A 15,188-nucleotide genomic window follows, 5' to 3' on the forward strand; every position below is an offset into this window, starting at 1 on the left:
AGCATTCAGAGGGGTGGAGCCCGGGCCCCTCAGAGACGGGGCGCGGGGAGTGGGGTCTCTTCAGGGCCTGGGAAAGTAGAAGAGATTCCAGGGCGCGAAATCCAGCCCCCCAGCAGGCCAAGTCCATGCCGAGTCCGTGACTGTGGGCTCACGCCACGAGGAGCCTCAGTGCCATGGTCCCTAAGCGCCAGGCCTGGTCCTGGTGGGGTGCGGGGTGCGGTCACTTCCCACTGCCCAGAGGAGCCGTGGAACGGAAAGACTGCCACCTCCTGGGGGCAAACTGGGCCGGGGTTAATGCTGGGGGCCGACAACTTGTGGGAATCCTCTCTGTCAGTAGCCGTAAGGAGTATGTGGCACGTCACCGTGCGGCCCACGGACTCTCAAACCCCGGGTCAGAGGGGGGCTCTGAGGGCGTGTCCGTCTGAGTCTCCTGCACACAGCCCAGCGTTAGGGGCACGGGACTCGGCCCCCAGGGCGGCGGTGTGCAGGGCACGTCCCAATCACCCCGGGCAGGGGCCCCTCACGTTCCACTTCTCCCCCCGCCCCGCCAAGCTCCTTCTCCCCTTTCCCTTGGCCCAGCCACTCCCAGCCCCGCCTCTGACTCCAGTTACAGCAAGAAATGCGCCTACAGGGGCAGAACAGGTTGTCCATCCTTTATAGCTGTGACAGGGCCCTGGTGACAGTGGCCTCCGGTCTAGCTGCTGGAAAACCGGAGGCATTTTTTGTGGCTGTTGTTGTCCTTTTCATTATATCCTTCATAGATTTCCCCAATTATTAAAGTGGTTAATGCTCACTTAGAACACTTAGAAAATAGTCAAGAAGCATAAATGAGAAAATTAAAATTGCCCGTAATCCCTCGGCCTCTGAGAACCGTTGACACATCTGTTTTCCATGCAGGCAGTGCGGGACAAAGCGGGATTAGCACCCACTTCTCAGCACTCGCCGCTCCCCTCCACGTCCTCACGATCGTGCTCGGTGCAGCCGCTGGAGGAAAGCCCGCGCAGCCGGCCGGGTCGGTGGCTTTAGCTGGACTGTCTCTAAGAGGGTCGTTCGGGGGCCACGTGGTCTCCACCGGCTTCCCGTCGGGCATGAGGCAGGATGTGTCCTCAGTGGACTCAGCGGGGCCCCTGCTCTGGTCCGCTCGCCCTCACGGTTAAGCACATAGTAGAGCCGCTCTGCCCTGTCCTCTCCCGGAGGCTCTGCCGGCCCAGGAGCAGGTCTGGGTGCGGCGTTCACGTGGGCATTTGGGCAGGTGCACACCGCTTTCTGCAGGCACAGCCGTCTTCACGGGGCGAAGACCGGTGTCTGAACCATCCCGCAAACGAGGGCGGAGTACCGCCTTCTGTCCCCAGGCGCTCGTGTGCCGGGCACACAGCTGGTGTCCTGCGATGGCCTGGAAGGGCAGGAGGACGCGGCCTGTGCGGCCTTCTCTGAACCCACCCCCAGCGTGCACCAGCCCCGCGGCCACAGTGGCCAACGTGCCCGCGTGAAGCAGTGCTCTGCGGTTTCCGGTGGAGACATAGACGGTTTGGTAATTTATACAGGGGGGACCAAAATTCCGTCTGAGGCTTTTCAAGGACTGAAATTCGAGGGGTGCCCGGGGGGCGTCGTCGAGCGTCCGAATCTTGAGTCCAGCTCAGGTCACGATCCATGGGTCGTGGGATCGAGCCCTATGTCAGGCTCTGCACTGAGCACAGAGACTGCTTGGGGTTCTCTCTCTCTCCCTCTGCCCCATCCCTGCTCACACTTTCTGTCTCTAAAATCAAAATTAAAAAAGAACTGAAATTACAGTAGACTACCCATGTTTTGTTGCTGGAAGGGACCCAGTGTGTGTGTGTGTGTGTGTGTGTGTGTGTGTGTGTGTGTGTGTTTCCCTTCCCTGGAAAGGACGATTCTTGTCCAGGAGCTCGCAGACACTAGACTGTAGCCAGCCAGGTGGAGGCCGCTGTCGGGGTCTCACAGGTTCAAGCACCATGTGAGCAGGAGCCTCTGTTGGCCCCGTTTTCTTTAGAAGCTGGAAGTGGCACCTGCTGGGTCGGCAGGGACAGCCGGAGGAGGCGGTTCCTCAGCAGCACGGTGTAGACAGGAAATCTCCACCTTCTTGAATGAATTACCGTGCTCTGTTCCCTGCTCAATGAACCACCAGCCCCCCCGCGCCCCCCCCCCCCCCCCCCCCAGTTCTGGGCACCTGCTGTATTCCCAGCGCGAGGCTAGGCTCCACGTGTGCAGTTGTGAGCAAAGAGAGGAGACCGTCTTCCCCCAGGAGGACGCTAAGTCAGGTGCCCTAAGTCAGGGGAGTTGCCTCGCAGACCGGGACCCGGCCACTCTCGGCACCAGCCAGTCCCGCTGAGGGCTGGCCCAGAGCAGACGGTGCTCCCGGAAGCAGACTCTGGATGCAGGTGTGGTGCGAGCACCGCAGGGGGAGGAGAGTATCAGGGTGCAGAGGCGTCTCCGTGGGGTATAATTCCTCTCAGCCGCGGGGGCTCAGGCTTGCTGGGGACTCAGGCGGAAGTTCCAGCATCTTCTTCAGGGCGTTCCCCTCAAGGCTCCAAGGCGCTAGGCTCCCTTCCCTTGACTCTCCCCTGTGTTTGGTCAAAGGGCGGTTCTGGCATCTCCAGTTTCATGGCATTCCTTCCAGGCCTGCACCTGGCCCGAGACCACCCTCAGCCTGACAGGCCCAGGGCCGAGAGAGACTTAGCGGGAGCAGGCAGCGGCCATCGGCCTGTGTGGGGGAGCTGCGCCCTTAGGGAATATGGTGGCACAGCAGGTGTGGCCGGTGGCCCAGGGGAATGTGTGTGCCCTGGGAACAAGGTGGGGCGGTGACATGAAGCTTGGATAAAGCCTGGTGTTTCTAGAGGTCATAATTAGTAAGGGTTCCAAGCTGGAGACCCAGAGACCTTTCTGCCATCTTGGAACTATGACCTTTCTGGCCAGGGGCAGGGCCCGGGCTTGGGCGGCACCTGAAATGGTGGTTTTTGTAAAAGGAATCCCCTTAGTTTGCGAGGAGTTGAGATGTTGGTGGGGGCCCTCCATCTCTAGACCATTCTTCGGGGCTCTCCCCAGGCTTCTTTTGTCCTCGGGACCACTGTTCTTGAACGACTGGGCAGTGACACTGGCCCAGACGACACAGGGCCAGAGTGGACTTGTAGATGATGGTTACACAGAGAAATGGGGTGAAGGGTGGAGGGTTTTACAACTTCACAGCTGGCTCAGCCCATGGAACCATCCGGCCCATGATGGGTATTTGGTGACTGTCCGTTGAATGATGGGGCAGCCTGTGGGCATAATCACCGTAGAGAGCAGGGCTAGGTACTAGCCCACGGCGGGTCAGGAACCAGCCTTGGCCCCTGGCCCGAAGAGCTTAGTGATGCTAAGGCTAACGGCACAAAAGGGACTCGGGGGTCCGAGTCTCAAGGGCTCTGCGAGCTTGGTCACAGCACTCCTCTCCCTGACATTGCTTTGCTCAGTGGTGAAGAGGGACGCCAGGGTAAGGGCAACCCTGAGGGGGCTCCTTGCCTCCAAGGGGCCACGAGTCCCCAAAGCAGGGTCCATGCATCCAGGGGAGCAAGACGCAGGAGCCAGACGGCCTCCGAGGTCAGGGCGGACACGGCCATGGCCGTCAGGTGCAGCCCCTGTGAGTGTGTCCGCGACTTAACGTTCTTGCCCCAGCCCTGTCAGTTCTTCGCAGTAATTAACTGGTCCCGTGGAGTCGTCATTAAGTTACTTACGTGACTTTGGACAAACAGAGAGCTGTGACGATGACATGAATAACAGATGCTGGAGGCTTGGGTCAAGCAGGTGGTGGGGGTGGGCAGGGGTCCGACTTTGCGCCAACTGAGGGGTTCACTCAGCAGGCTGGTCGGCGGGATGCTTGTGCAGGAGACGGAGTCCAGAGTGGCGTCGGTGATCTTCCTGAGCATCAGGAGCCTGTGGGAGTGCCATCCATCCATCAGGGCGCCTGGGCCGCGTGGACGTGGGAAGGCAGACCCCGGGACCCTGAATTCCTGTAGCATCAGCCTGCTTCCCTCTCGTCTTAAACAACATTCCTCCAAATACGTGGCCTATGCGTGCTGGTTTCAGCTTCTTTCTCTCTGATTTTATTTTATTTTTTATTTTTTTTTAATGTTTATTTACTTTTGAGAGAGAGAGACAGAGAGAGAGCACAAGCGAGGGAGACACAGAGAGAGAGAGAGGGAGACACAGAATCCTGAGCAGGCTCCAGGCTCCAAGCTGTCAGCACAGAGCCTGACGCGGGGCTTGAACTCAGGAACCATGAGATCATGACCATGAGATCATGAGCTGATGTCGGACGCTCAACTGACTGAGCCACCCAGGTGCCCCAACTCTGATTTTCTTTTGAACGTAATCCAAGCAGACAGTGGTTCCACTGAAATTGCTTGTATTAGGTAACCAAGACCCGGATTTTCCAAAATCTCAATGGTGTGGTGAATACTTAGTCCTACTGCTATTGGCTTGGTATCTACATTTGCAGAGTTAATCACTTTCTCCTTGAAATGGCTCTGCCAGCGTGCCCCCAGGCCGTCCCACATGCAGGGCTAATCCCACCTTCCCGGATGCCCTTCCTCCATACCTGGTGTTACTCCTGTCAACTGACCACCCTTAAATGCCAAGCTCCCCCAGCTGGGTCATCGTTTCCTATCTTCCAGACCCGTACTTGGCTTCTCCAACACAAGCACCTGTGCTGGTGCAACTTCCAATAAAATTATCCAGCTTTGGGGCTAAATTAGCACGTCTGCATTGTTGCCCCAAATTTCTGTCCTGGGACGCTGGACCATTCCCCACTTCCCGACTTGTGCATCCAAATGTCTACGTGACGTTCCCCCTTGCATACTTAATAACCACCTCGCGCTGAACCAACCGATCCCAGACGGGGCCCAAATGTCCTTGTAATGTTATCAAACAAGCTCACATTTTTATTGTACTCATTCTTCTCAACGCGGCATCTGGGGGGAAAATGGAAAGAGTATCTATGGTATAAAACACGGAAGATAGGTTATGGGCAGTGGCTGAAGGGACAGGTGGCAGGAGGCTTACGGCGTCCTTGTGTTAGAGTTTCATGGCCGTTGAGGTTGTGCCCTCGCTCCTGGAGGGGATCTGGAGACTGTGCTAAGAAACCTGTGGTCTGACAGCATGTGCCCAAACCATCCAGTCTGCATTGATTCTGCGTATGTAACTGTCCCTTTCCATGCGCTGTAGAATTATCAAGTTTGTTAAAGATTCACTTACTTGTGAAAGTATACACGCAAGATGAAGAACCCAGTGACTAAATGAGCAGAGGATCTGAGTAGACGTTTCTCCGAAGAAAAAGACATACGGATGGCCAATGAGCACATGAGGAGATGCTCAGTACCATTAAGTCATCGGGAAATACAAACCCAAACCACCATGAAATCCAGTGACAGAAAGGAGAATATTACAGGTCCTGTAGGGTAGAGGGACGGTGGGGAGGGTGTGTGGAAGCGGGAAGTGATTGCAAATGGGTACGGGGTGACAGTGTTCTGAAACTGATTGAAACTGGTGGTTTCAACAACTCCATGAATCTAGTAAGGACCACCCACTTGTCCAACTCAAGTGGGTGAGTTTTATGGTACGTGAACCGTGTCTTGATGAACCCTTTATGGGAGGACAAACAGTGCAGGCACCCGTTTACTCTGCAGCCCCCACAGGCAGCTCTGCTGGGGGGCGGTTCATGGCCCTGCGCGGCCCTGTGCCGGGATCTCTCTGGGGTGAAAACCGCTTCAGAGCCGAGCAGTTAAACACCCCTCCTGGGGAGAGTGCAGGAGCACTCTGTCAAAGCGACTAATTTCAGTAATTTTCTATGTGAATGTTTCCAAGTAATTTTTAGCTCTTTCCTGGTAGCTTTGCAAATTTGCATGACTGTGGCCATCATTGTAGCAGAGGCCCAGGGTCCACGGGTCCTGCAAGGGAAGGTCTCAGGTCTCAGTCCCTCCGCTGCCCTGCTGCATTGGCCTGGTCGTCTTGAAGTTCCAGCCTTTTCCCCAGGATCAGGCAGTTGGGATGGGGGATGGGGTACAGGCGAGGGCCCGTGGGGTTGGGGGTGGGGGATGGGGTATAGGCGAGGGCCCGTGGGCCTGGGGGGATGGGGAACGGAGGAGGGCAGGAGAGAGGACTCAAAGGCAGCGCACGCCCCTGCAGCCCTGAGCCTGGGGTCAGGAAGAGAAGGTGCTGAGTCTGGGTGAGGAGGCCAGGTTTTGAGGTGTGGGTTCTTGTGCAGTTAACGCGGGGAGGGGATCCTGGGCGGCCCTTCCTCTCCAGGCCCTCGGGGCACGAGTCATGGCCTGGTACAAGGTGAAGCCGGGATGGTCGTGGAGGGGGACCCGCGGAAAGCGAATCTGGTACCCGGTGTGATCACACGCACGTCCTCAGACACATTTTAGTAACTGGTACATCTGTGACTTGGAAAGCGATTTCATTAATTTCCCAAGCGCGTATACAACTATTTGCGTTATTTGGCTCGTGTGTGTCGTATCATTTTGTAAATCTTTTTCTTGCGGCGACGACACGGGAAGGTGAGGGGTGTTCTGGTTCTGTTTGCAGCGGGGCCGTCCCGGCGAAAACCTCCGGGAGGCCCTTTGATGTCTCCCGGAAGGAGTGGGCGCCGGGAGCCCCCGCTTTGCCTTGAGAGCAGGGCCTGTGTTTGTCACGGTGGCTGTTTATGTCCCTCCAGCCCGAAGAGCTGCCCTGTGCTCTGTGTAGGGTCCTGCCCTCACTGCTGGGCCGGGCACTGCCTGAGCGGAGCTGAGGCCCCGGCGGGGACGCTTGTCAGCTCACGCTGCTCCCATGTAGCAAACTCCTCAGTCGGGAGAAGCTCGAGCCAGAATGAGGTCCCCACCCAGCGAGTCAGGGGTCCTCAGCCCAGAGCGAGGGTTCCCTGGCCCCCAGCCCTCACTGACACGCGAGCTCTGTCTCCCAGGCTCCTCCCACGGACGGTCCTCCCCACTCACGGCTGCGGGTGACACCCCAAAGTGCTTGCCAGGTCAGGACGACGTCTGCTTCCTGTGGCACTTTCTGGAGAGCGATCCGGCTGCTGGACCCCAGAGCGGGCATGCGGCTGAGGCTGTGGACCCTGGATTCACGTGTGTGTGCAAACACGTGCCAGGATGTGTGTGCCAGTAAGTGTGAGCTGTAGGGTGCGTGTGCAGGTGTGAGGGTGCGTGCGTGTGAGGGTCACACAGGGGCCCGGGTGGCCTTGGTGATGCTGGGCATGGGGTAGGGGTGGGGGACGGGGGGGAAATGGCTGTGAGAAGTGGATCTGAGGGTCTGGAAAACAGTAAGGGGACAGACATGGGGGGGCCAAGGATGCGCTGTGGGGAGAGGGTGTCACAGATGAGCCGTGCTAACAGCCCTTTGTGACATGACGTTTTAGTCCTGCCTGTCCTCAGGTGACAGGCTTGGGTCTGCGCCCCAGGGGCTCGTCCAGGGGGGTTCTGTGGGCCCTTGAGGTCGTTTAAGGGAGTGAGTCCCCAGGCAGGAGGAGAATGAGGTCAGATGACGCTGATTTATGTGCACGTGTTGCAAAATTTGACAACGGTGAGCAAGAGAGCACAGATGTGATTTGCTACAGCTCATGCATAATCATACTTAAGTATATAAATACTTAATTTACAGTAATTAATAGAAATGAATTTACACACAAGACACTTTGCGTCTGCCCGACACAAGGCAGGTTTGAGGACCGCCGCGTCGGCTGCTGCTGGTGATGGAGACGTGCCAATCGCAGCGTGTGCCGTGGGGGCACGGAACTGCCCGTTTGCGTCTCGTCTGAGAGGTGCTGTGACTTTGCGCCCTGACATCCATCGGCTTGGGGATTCGCGAGCGGTGGGTGGAGACGGTGTCGGGAAAGGGCGTTAGTTGGTTATGTTTGAACACGGACTGCTGGTAACCACGTCCCTGGGCTGCGTCACTGGCCGCCAACCGCCTGCCCGCAGGGCCCCGAGAAGGACAGCGCGTGGAGGGTCTGCAGCGGTGAGGGCGTCTGGCCGGGGGGTGGTCCCGCCTGAGGGCAGAAGGTGGTGCCCAGGCTCCCCTCTGGAAACACCCCGTAGCTCTCCCTGCCTGTTTCCAGGGCCACAAAAAGCACAGGGCGCCGTCCAGACCATGCGGCTCCCAGCCTACAGCCCCTCGGGCTCCAGCATCAGGTGCTGGCCTGCTGCAAGGGTGCCTCCTGGCCCGGCCTCTGCGCCCTCACCAGCATGTCTCTCTCCATCACTGCCCAAGCCCAGCACTCGCCGCGTCTCTCGGGAGCCCCACTCCCCTGTCCACGGTGGTCCTGGCCAGCTCTTGCTTGCTCTCAAACCTCCAGCTGGTGTCACCTCCAGAAAGCCTTCCCCAGTGCACCTGCCCCAGCCTGGCCCCTGCGCTCAGCTTACGTGCTACTCGTGCCCCGGACAGCACTGCGCCCACCTGCCATCGGGGAATCGTGCAGGGCTGCTCCCTGCCGGACTGGGAGCCCCAGAGGGCCCGGCTGAAGTGTAACCTCCCTCCTGCCGGGCACGGCCCAGCCCCGGGAGGTGCCCCGTCAGCATGGTGGCCAGGATGGAGATCCTGTTGGGGGCACCAGCCTCTTCCCGGCAGTGGCTCTCGGGCTCAGGAGCGTCAGAGTCCAGACATCAGTGACGCTGACAGCCAGCCCCTCAGCCCGAACCCCTGCTGAATCCCAGTGCAACCTCACACAGCTCCCTTCTTAAGATGACAACGGCCCGGGTGCATTTCCCAATCTGTGCAACACCTGCTACATCCCTCCCATGCAAGCGGACCGTGGACCGGCTCCTTGTGAAGACGTAATATTTAATGGGTAATCAGAATGGATCACAGTGGCTGCTTTGGGAAGCCCGTCTCTGGCCTGGGCTGTCACCACGAAGGGCCTGCTAATGTGCAAGCCTGCATCTCTCAGGACCCCCACTCCTCTGTCCCCGGTGGGGGAGGGCCAGGAGCTGCTGACGTGGCGGCATTTCTGGCTCCCGCGTGCGGACAGCCGTGGCCTCGTGCAGAGGAAGCGAGTCAGGGGAACGAGGCCGTGTGTCTCGTGAAATTACTGTCGGCCTTCTGGAAGCTAAATCCCGTGCAAACGTCTCACGGTGTTTTTGAAATTTATTATTTTAAGCCTATTAACAAGCTATGATGCTGGCTGTTATTTCCAAAAATAATTAATCATAGACAAACTCTAAGAATTCTAAAGAGGTTAAGCTGGCGGCTCTGCCTAATGGATTAAATGCTGTAATTAATATGCTCCTGCCGCCTCCCTTCGCCGGTCTCTGTAATTAGTTCCTCCGAGCCGCTCTCCCCGTGACATGGGCCGAGGCGCCCGCTCCACACGCGGGGCATGGGTGCCAGTGAGACCCTTGGGGAGTTCGCCACATCCTGCTGGCCCATCGCTGGCCTGGCCGGGAGGGTGTGAGGGGATGCCCTGGGGACCCAGATGGGGCCTCTCCTCACCCCGGGCCGGAGCCTTCCGCATTCGGGCCCTGCAGGACCTCCTGCTCCCTGCGTTGCTGCCCCAAGGCCGGGGCGTCTTGGGCAGGAAGACACCCGACCCCACCTGTGGTCACGAGAAGCGAGATGTGCTGGTCTTTCATGACTGCCTCCCCTGCCTGGGGGAAATGCCGTGAGACTCCTCCTGGTGACCGAGCAGGACTGGGACCCTGGACCCTGCAGTCCGTAGTGTGTCGAAGCCACACTGACAGTTTGTCCACAGGGAAAGCACAGTCACCCTGTGCTCAAAGCACAGTCACGCCGTGATTCCAGTGGCCATGAGCTGGAGGGGCCCAGCTGATGCTCTTGAGCCAAACCTACCAAGGACGTGCTCCCACATCCCTGAGACCGAAGTCCGGGCTTTGGCTGGTCGGGGACACAGCTGGCCGCTGGCCGCTCTGGAGCCGGAGTTAATTGTACCCTGCCCTCCCCCCCCCCCACACCCCTTAGCGAATCTTGGTGACACTGCGCTCTGTGTGTCCCTCCACCCAGCACACTTCAGATAATCTCTGCAGGCGGCAAGAACACCCTCCCTCACGTACCCCCCAGCCTGCTCTCCCCCTTTGCACCGTTACCTCCCTGGGGGCTGCCGGGAGTCTGTCTCTTTGATGGTCCTGAAGCCCCAGACGGAGCACATGCCTGTCATAGGATGGGATGCGTCCAGCGCCTCTGACCTGTGGCATTCATTCCCCGTAGCTGTGATTTCACACCTATTCACATTTATTTTTATCTACACGCCTGTGCTCATGGGGACAGAGACCCAGGTGAAGGGTGAGGGTGAGGGTCTCCTGCCCCCGGCACCTGGAACCCCCACCCCAGAGGGGGCGTCCCTCAATGCCTGCTACTTTTATTCTAGGTCGTGCATTTTTGCCGGTTAATGTTCCACTGTAGCTGGACCGTTGGTGTCTTTGTTTCTTGACCCGCCAATCTCAGACAACGTCTTCTGGCCTCGTGTGGAAGATGAAGATTACCGTGTGGTGTCAGTGGCTGCAGAGCGGACTGGCTGGCAAAGTGCCCGATGTGCAGCGGGGTGCGGAGAGTGGCCACGTACTCGTCTCGTGACCTCCTGGGTCAGCGGGCTGGGCTGAGTTCAGGCAGTACGACACTCTTAAAAATGTGCGGGTTTTCTATACATGAGATGCGGCAGAAGCGACAGACAGGTTGCTGAGGCCCGTCTCCGTTCCAGTTGCAGCAACTGGAGGATGATCCCTGCCAGACTTCTCACAAGACTCTTGTCCCGCTACCAGACAGGGCCCCAGACCCCCCGAGTCCTACGCGGTGTTTTACAGGAGCTCTGTGTATTTGGTCTCCGGCTTCGGCCTCACTGCACTTTGATCGGGGGGGCGGTTACCAGTCACTTACCAACTGGGGGGGCGAGAGATAAGCAGTTTGCTCTCCCCGACCCTGCAAGTCTTGGCCCCTGGCAAGTCTTCTTGAAAACAGACCGCTCCTTTCTTCAGCTAGTTCCTTCTTGGAGCTCATCCCAAGCAGACGGCGGGCTCACACGGTGTTTTTCTCAGAATCCTCCTCCGGGACCGTGGGTGACATCATCCCACAGGCGGTGGCGAGGGGTGTTCACGATGAGGTTTTGGGGTGATGGTGGGGTCTGGAGCCCATGGCCAGGAAAGAATTTTTGAGACCTCTTCTGTGCAAAAAGGTTACTTCCTTAGAGTGCGGGGACAGGACCCGGGGGCAGAAAGAGCAGCACCCGCAGTTGTGCAGTGATCGGTTATGAGTTGGGGGAGGTGAAGTCAAAGGAGAGGCCTCCGGAAGGACTTTGATGTGCTAACGAGGAAGCCTAAGATCCCTGAGGGGAGGGCTTGCCCTTGTGGAGCTAAGGCTGTTTTCCCTCTACTGAGGAATGAACATTAGGGCAGCAGGGGGCCCTGGAGAAACCCCTGTTCTGTATTTGCTTCAAGTATTTGCCCAAGGGCTGCAGGTTAGAAGGAAACGTAATGTTACCTGCCATCTCCTTCCGGCCTTTGTTCCCACATCACTCTGGAGGGGAGCGCGACGTTGGGGCTCCAGGAAACTGAGTCTACAGGGGTCTGGAGGTTAGGCTGTTGACAAGATTGCCTTTTTCTTGTAATTTACCGAGACACGTACACTGAGGGAGACGCCTGTCCTGCAGGACTGTGACCTCTATCAGTTACCCTGGGTTTTTCCCTTTGCTTTGTTCTTGGGCAGCCGGGGAGCCCAGGAGAGTCCCGCAGATCCCACCTCGGGACGCAGGGCTGTGAGCTCAGGCTCTGCCCTCAGCCCGCCTTAATGCTCCCTCGTCACTCGCACCACATGACAGAGTGTGACGCCCGCTTTCTGACCCGTCCTTACGTAAACACCACCTTTGTTAGGTTTTTGCTTTGGTAGCTTCCTCTGTACCCGTGTCTGTGACCGTCCTCTACCGCGATACAACAAAGTGCCCCAAAACTTGCGGCTTAAAACAGCCAGTATTTATTTGACTGGTGACGTGGTCAGTGCCGGAGGCCGGGCTCCGTGGCAGGTCTTCTGCTCCTGGCTGTGGCCCTCGGGGACCGCCGTCAGCTGTCACTCTGCCCCTGGCCGTGGTTGGCTGACCGAGGCTGGCGTTGATCATGTGCCCAGTGGGCAGCCAGGGAGAGAGGGGCGCTGGCCACGTGCCTCCCCTGAGCAAGACCACATTTTTCACACGGAGCTCGGGGGGCAGCAAGAGCGGGTGAGCCTCGAGGCGCGAGCCATGTTCAGATGTCCACGTCAAGTCTGTGGCTGCACCGCCGGCCAGTGCGGGGCTGGGGACGGTGGACTTCCAAAGGGCACGGACGCGGAGGTGGGAGAAAACTGGAGGCTCGTGGCTCCCACGGCCGGAGCGTGGTTCCCTACACCACCCCCCGAGATGCTGTTTATAGCACTTTAGACAGTTCAAACCAAATAGTCTTAAATAAGTGGCAACGTAAATCGAATACTTAAATGTCTAATTCCTCTTCCGTAAAAAGGTGAGTTCCGTCCCTAAGATGGTGACTCTGTTCCTTTTCTTAATAACATGGGGATAGTCACCTCCCCGTTTCCCCCTCAACTTTGAGTCCTAAGCTCTACGTCTCCATCGTCAAGGGTGGGAAGGGTTACACCTGCCCACAGCCACGCCCCTAGTTTCCTGCTTTGTTCTAACCTGGATCCATGTGTTAATTAGGAAAATACGTAAGATTTCAGCATCCTGATGAAATAGATGGCAGCCATGGACAGTCCCCCCCCCCCACCCCCACCCCCCGGGGAAAACGCTGTGGCATCAACGTCAGACAGGCCCCTCCTGTCGCGTCAGGGGCTTCTCTCCACCGTGTCCGGGATGCCTTTCCCACCGGCTCCTGCCTGGCGCCCTGCCGTTCCTTGTTTCCCCGCTCCTCTTACCAGGGACATTCTCCACTTGCTCACCGCCCTTTCTGTCTCCTTCCTGCCCTTCCCCAGGGCAGCTGCGGGTGGGCTCGGTGTGGAGCCTCTGCCCCTGAATCTGGCGCCGTCCCCTTCCTGGTCACGCCTGCCCTCTCCCGGGGCAGATCCTAGCACGATGTCCTGCTCTGATGTTCACATTTTCTCACGTGCCCTCACGCTTGACTTGTAGGTTGTCAGGTGATGCTAATAGTTGCTTGAACTGATTTTCCCTCAAAATTTATTTTTTTTTTTATTTAAAAAAAATTTTTTTAACATTTATTTTATTTTTGAGACAGAGAGAGACAGAGCATGAACGGGGGAGGGTCAGAGAGAGGGAGACACAGAATCTGAAACAGGCTCCAGGCTCTGAGCTGTCAGCACAGAGCCCGACGCGGGGCTCAAACTCACGGACCACGAGATCATGACCTGAGCCGAAGTTGGATGCTTAACCAACGAAGCCACCCAGGCGCCCCTCCCTCAAAATTTTAAAGAAATGACCGTGTCATCTTCTAAGATCTTCAGAGTCCCTTCTGAACTCACCAAGGGCCGCATTCCAGTCTGTGTGACTTCGTAGGTGGCTTGTCTTGGTGTTTTGTTTTGTTTTTGGAAAAGTGCTGTGGTGACAGGATCTCGTTTATCTTTGACGTTCAGTGATTTTCTGATGCTATCTACACATTTCTAAATATTAATTCAGTGGAACATTCTATGAGCATTTTCAACAGAGAGATTTCTGGCTTTCTGGAAAATTCTCTTCTGTTTATACATACACAGACATGCATTCACACAGTACTCTTAGTATATATTGCATATTACGTTTTTATATTACGCTGCACATCATATTGCGTATTACGTATTGTACACGATGCGTGATATTTTATGTGTTGTATGTTGTACCGTGTATTAAGTACATTATATACGTTATGTATGTTAGAACGTAAAATGCATACTACGTACAGTGTGGTAGGAACCTCGCGCTCTCTGTAACTCCCCTCCCCCGCTGCTACATGCTTGGTTTGGGGGCTCCTGTCAGCGGACTGCCAGCTGTCACCGGTCATCCTTCCTTGTCTCTTTTCTCTTGTATTTTCTGCCTCTCTGACTTTTCCCCACATTCTGGAAGACCTCCTTATCTTTGTTTTCCAAATCTACTGAAGCTTTAAAACACCTGTTTGCACCTTCCAGAGCGTTTCTGCCTTCTCCGAGCAGGTGTCTCACCCCCACACTTTTCTGTTCTTCCTGTGGCACACGTGGCATCCGTGTGACTCACTCTGTCTCACTTGCCGCTCTGTTCCGTCCCCCTGCTGACTTTCTCTTGGATCGTCTCGCCTCAGTCTGTCTTTCCTGCTCCCTCTTCGCCTCTGCCTGGTCTGCACAGCTGTTCCCCCTGATTTGAGGAGAAATTCCAGACGGGCGTGGGTCCCATCTGTGTGGGAGCAGTGGCGTGGAGCGTCTTGGAGTCCAGCCAAGGGACCCGCCGCCTCTGTGCCCTCCCAGGGGACCGGCTCCTGTCTGCTTCTCCTTCCTAACACCTGTGGGAATGTCTCACCTGTTAGGGACCCCCTTTGCCCACCCTGACCCCATCTTGTCTTTCTGGCTGTTCCATATCTGTATCAGGAGGCCCTGAAGCACAGGTGTCTCCCTGAAGTTTTGAGGCCTCAAGCTGGGTATTGTGCTTTGAGAAGGTTTGACCAGTGTCCCTCCTATGGGACTGAACTCCACCCAGATGGGATTGTGCTCACCGTCACATCTCTATTCCTTGTCCTGGGCCTGACTTCCTGGGTAGACGCTTACCCGTTCACCTATTCACCCATCCATTCCCCCGTTCACACATTCACCCATTCACCTATTCACCCATTTATCCATTCATTCACCCATTCACCCATCCATTCGCTCATTCATTCACTCATTCATTCACCCATTTATCCATTCATTCACCCATTCACCCACTTATCCATTCACCCATTCATTCACCCATTGACCCACTTATCCATTCACCCATTCATTCATCGATTCACCCGTTCACCCATCCATCCATTCATCAACCAGACATGTACTGAACACTCACTCTGTGCCAGGAACTGTGCCAGGTTCTGGAGATGGTCAATTTGAAGAAGAGGCAAGGGTCCCTGCTTTCCAGAAGCTTCTGGGTTAGCCACAGGAGACACGATAAATAAGCCCATAAACGTATTCCATAAATGAACGGACGGGGAAAGTATAGGAGTAGGAGGAAACTTAATTCCTATGTGGATGACAGCGCCCACTACCAGCAGCAGGACACA

General features: G+C 56.7%; 1 protein-coding gene and 1 long non-coding RNA gene across 3 annotated transcripts in view; one reads left to right on the top strand and one right to left on the bottom strand.

The window, feature by feature from the left end:
- TCERG1L (transcription elongation regulator 1 like) overlaps positions 1–15,188 on the top strand; it is a 195,256-nt gene that overhangs the window by 53,671 nt on the left and 126,397 nt on the right. The gene's annotated exons all lie outside the window — the stretch shown is intronic.
- Positions 4,912–7,466, bottom strand: LOC132684742 (uncharacterized). Its single transcript, XR_009612768.2, has 2 exons — positions 6,987–7,466; positions 4,912–4,964 (listed from the first exon to the last, which is right to left on the bottom strand). It is a non-coding gene; the product is annotated as an uncharacterized LOC132684742 (long non-coding RNA).

Source organism: Panthera onca, chromosome D2, assembly GCF_046562875.1.
Source record: "Panthera onca isolate mPanOnc1 chromosome D2, mPanOnc1 haplotype 2, whole genome shotgun sequence".
NCBI classification, from domain to species: Eukaryota; Metazoa; Chordata; class Mammalia; order Carnivora; family Felidae; genus Panthera; species Panthera onca.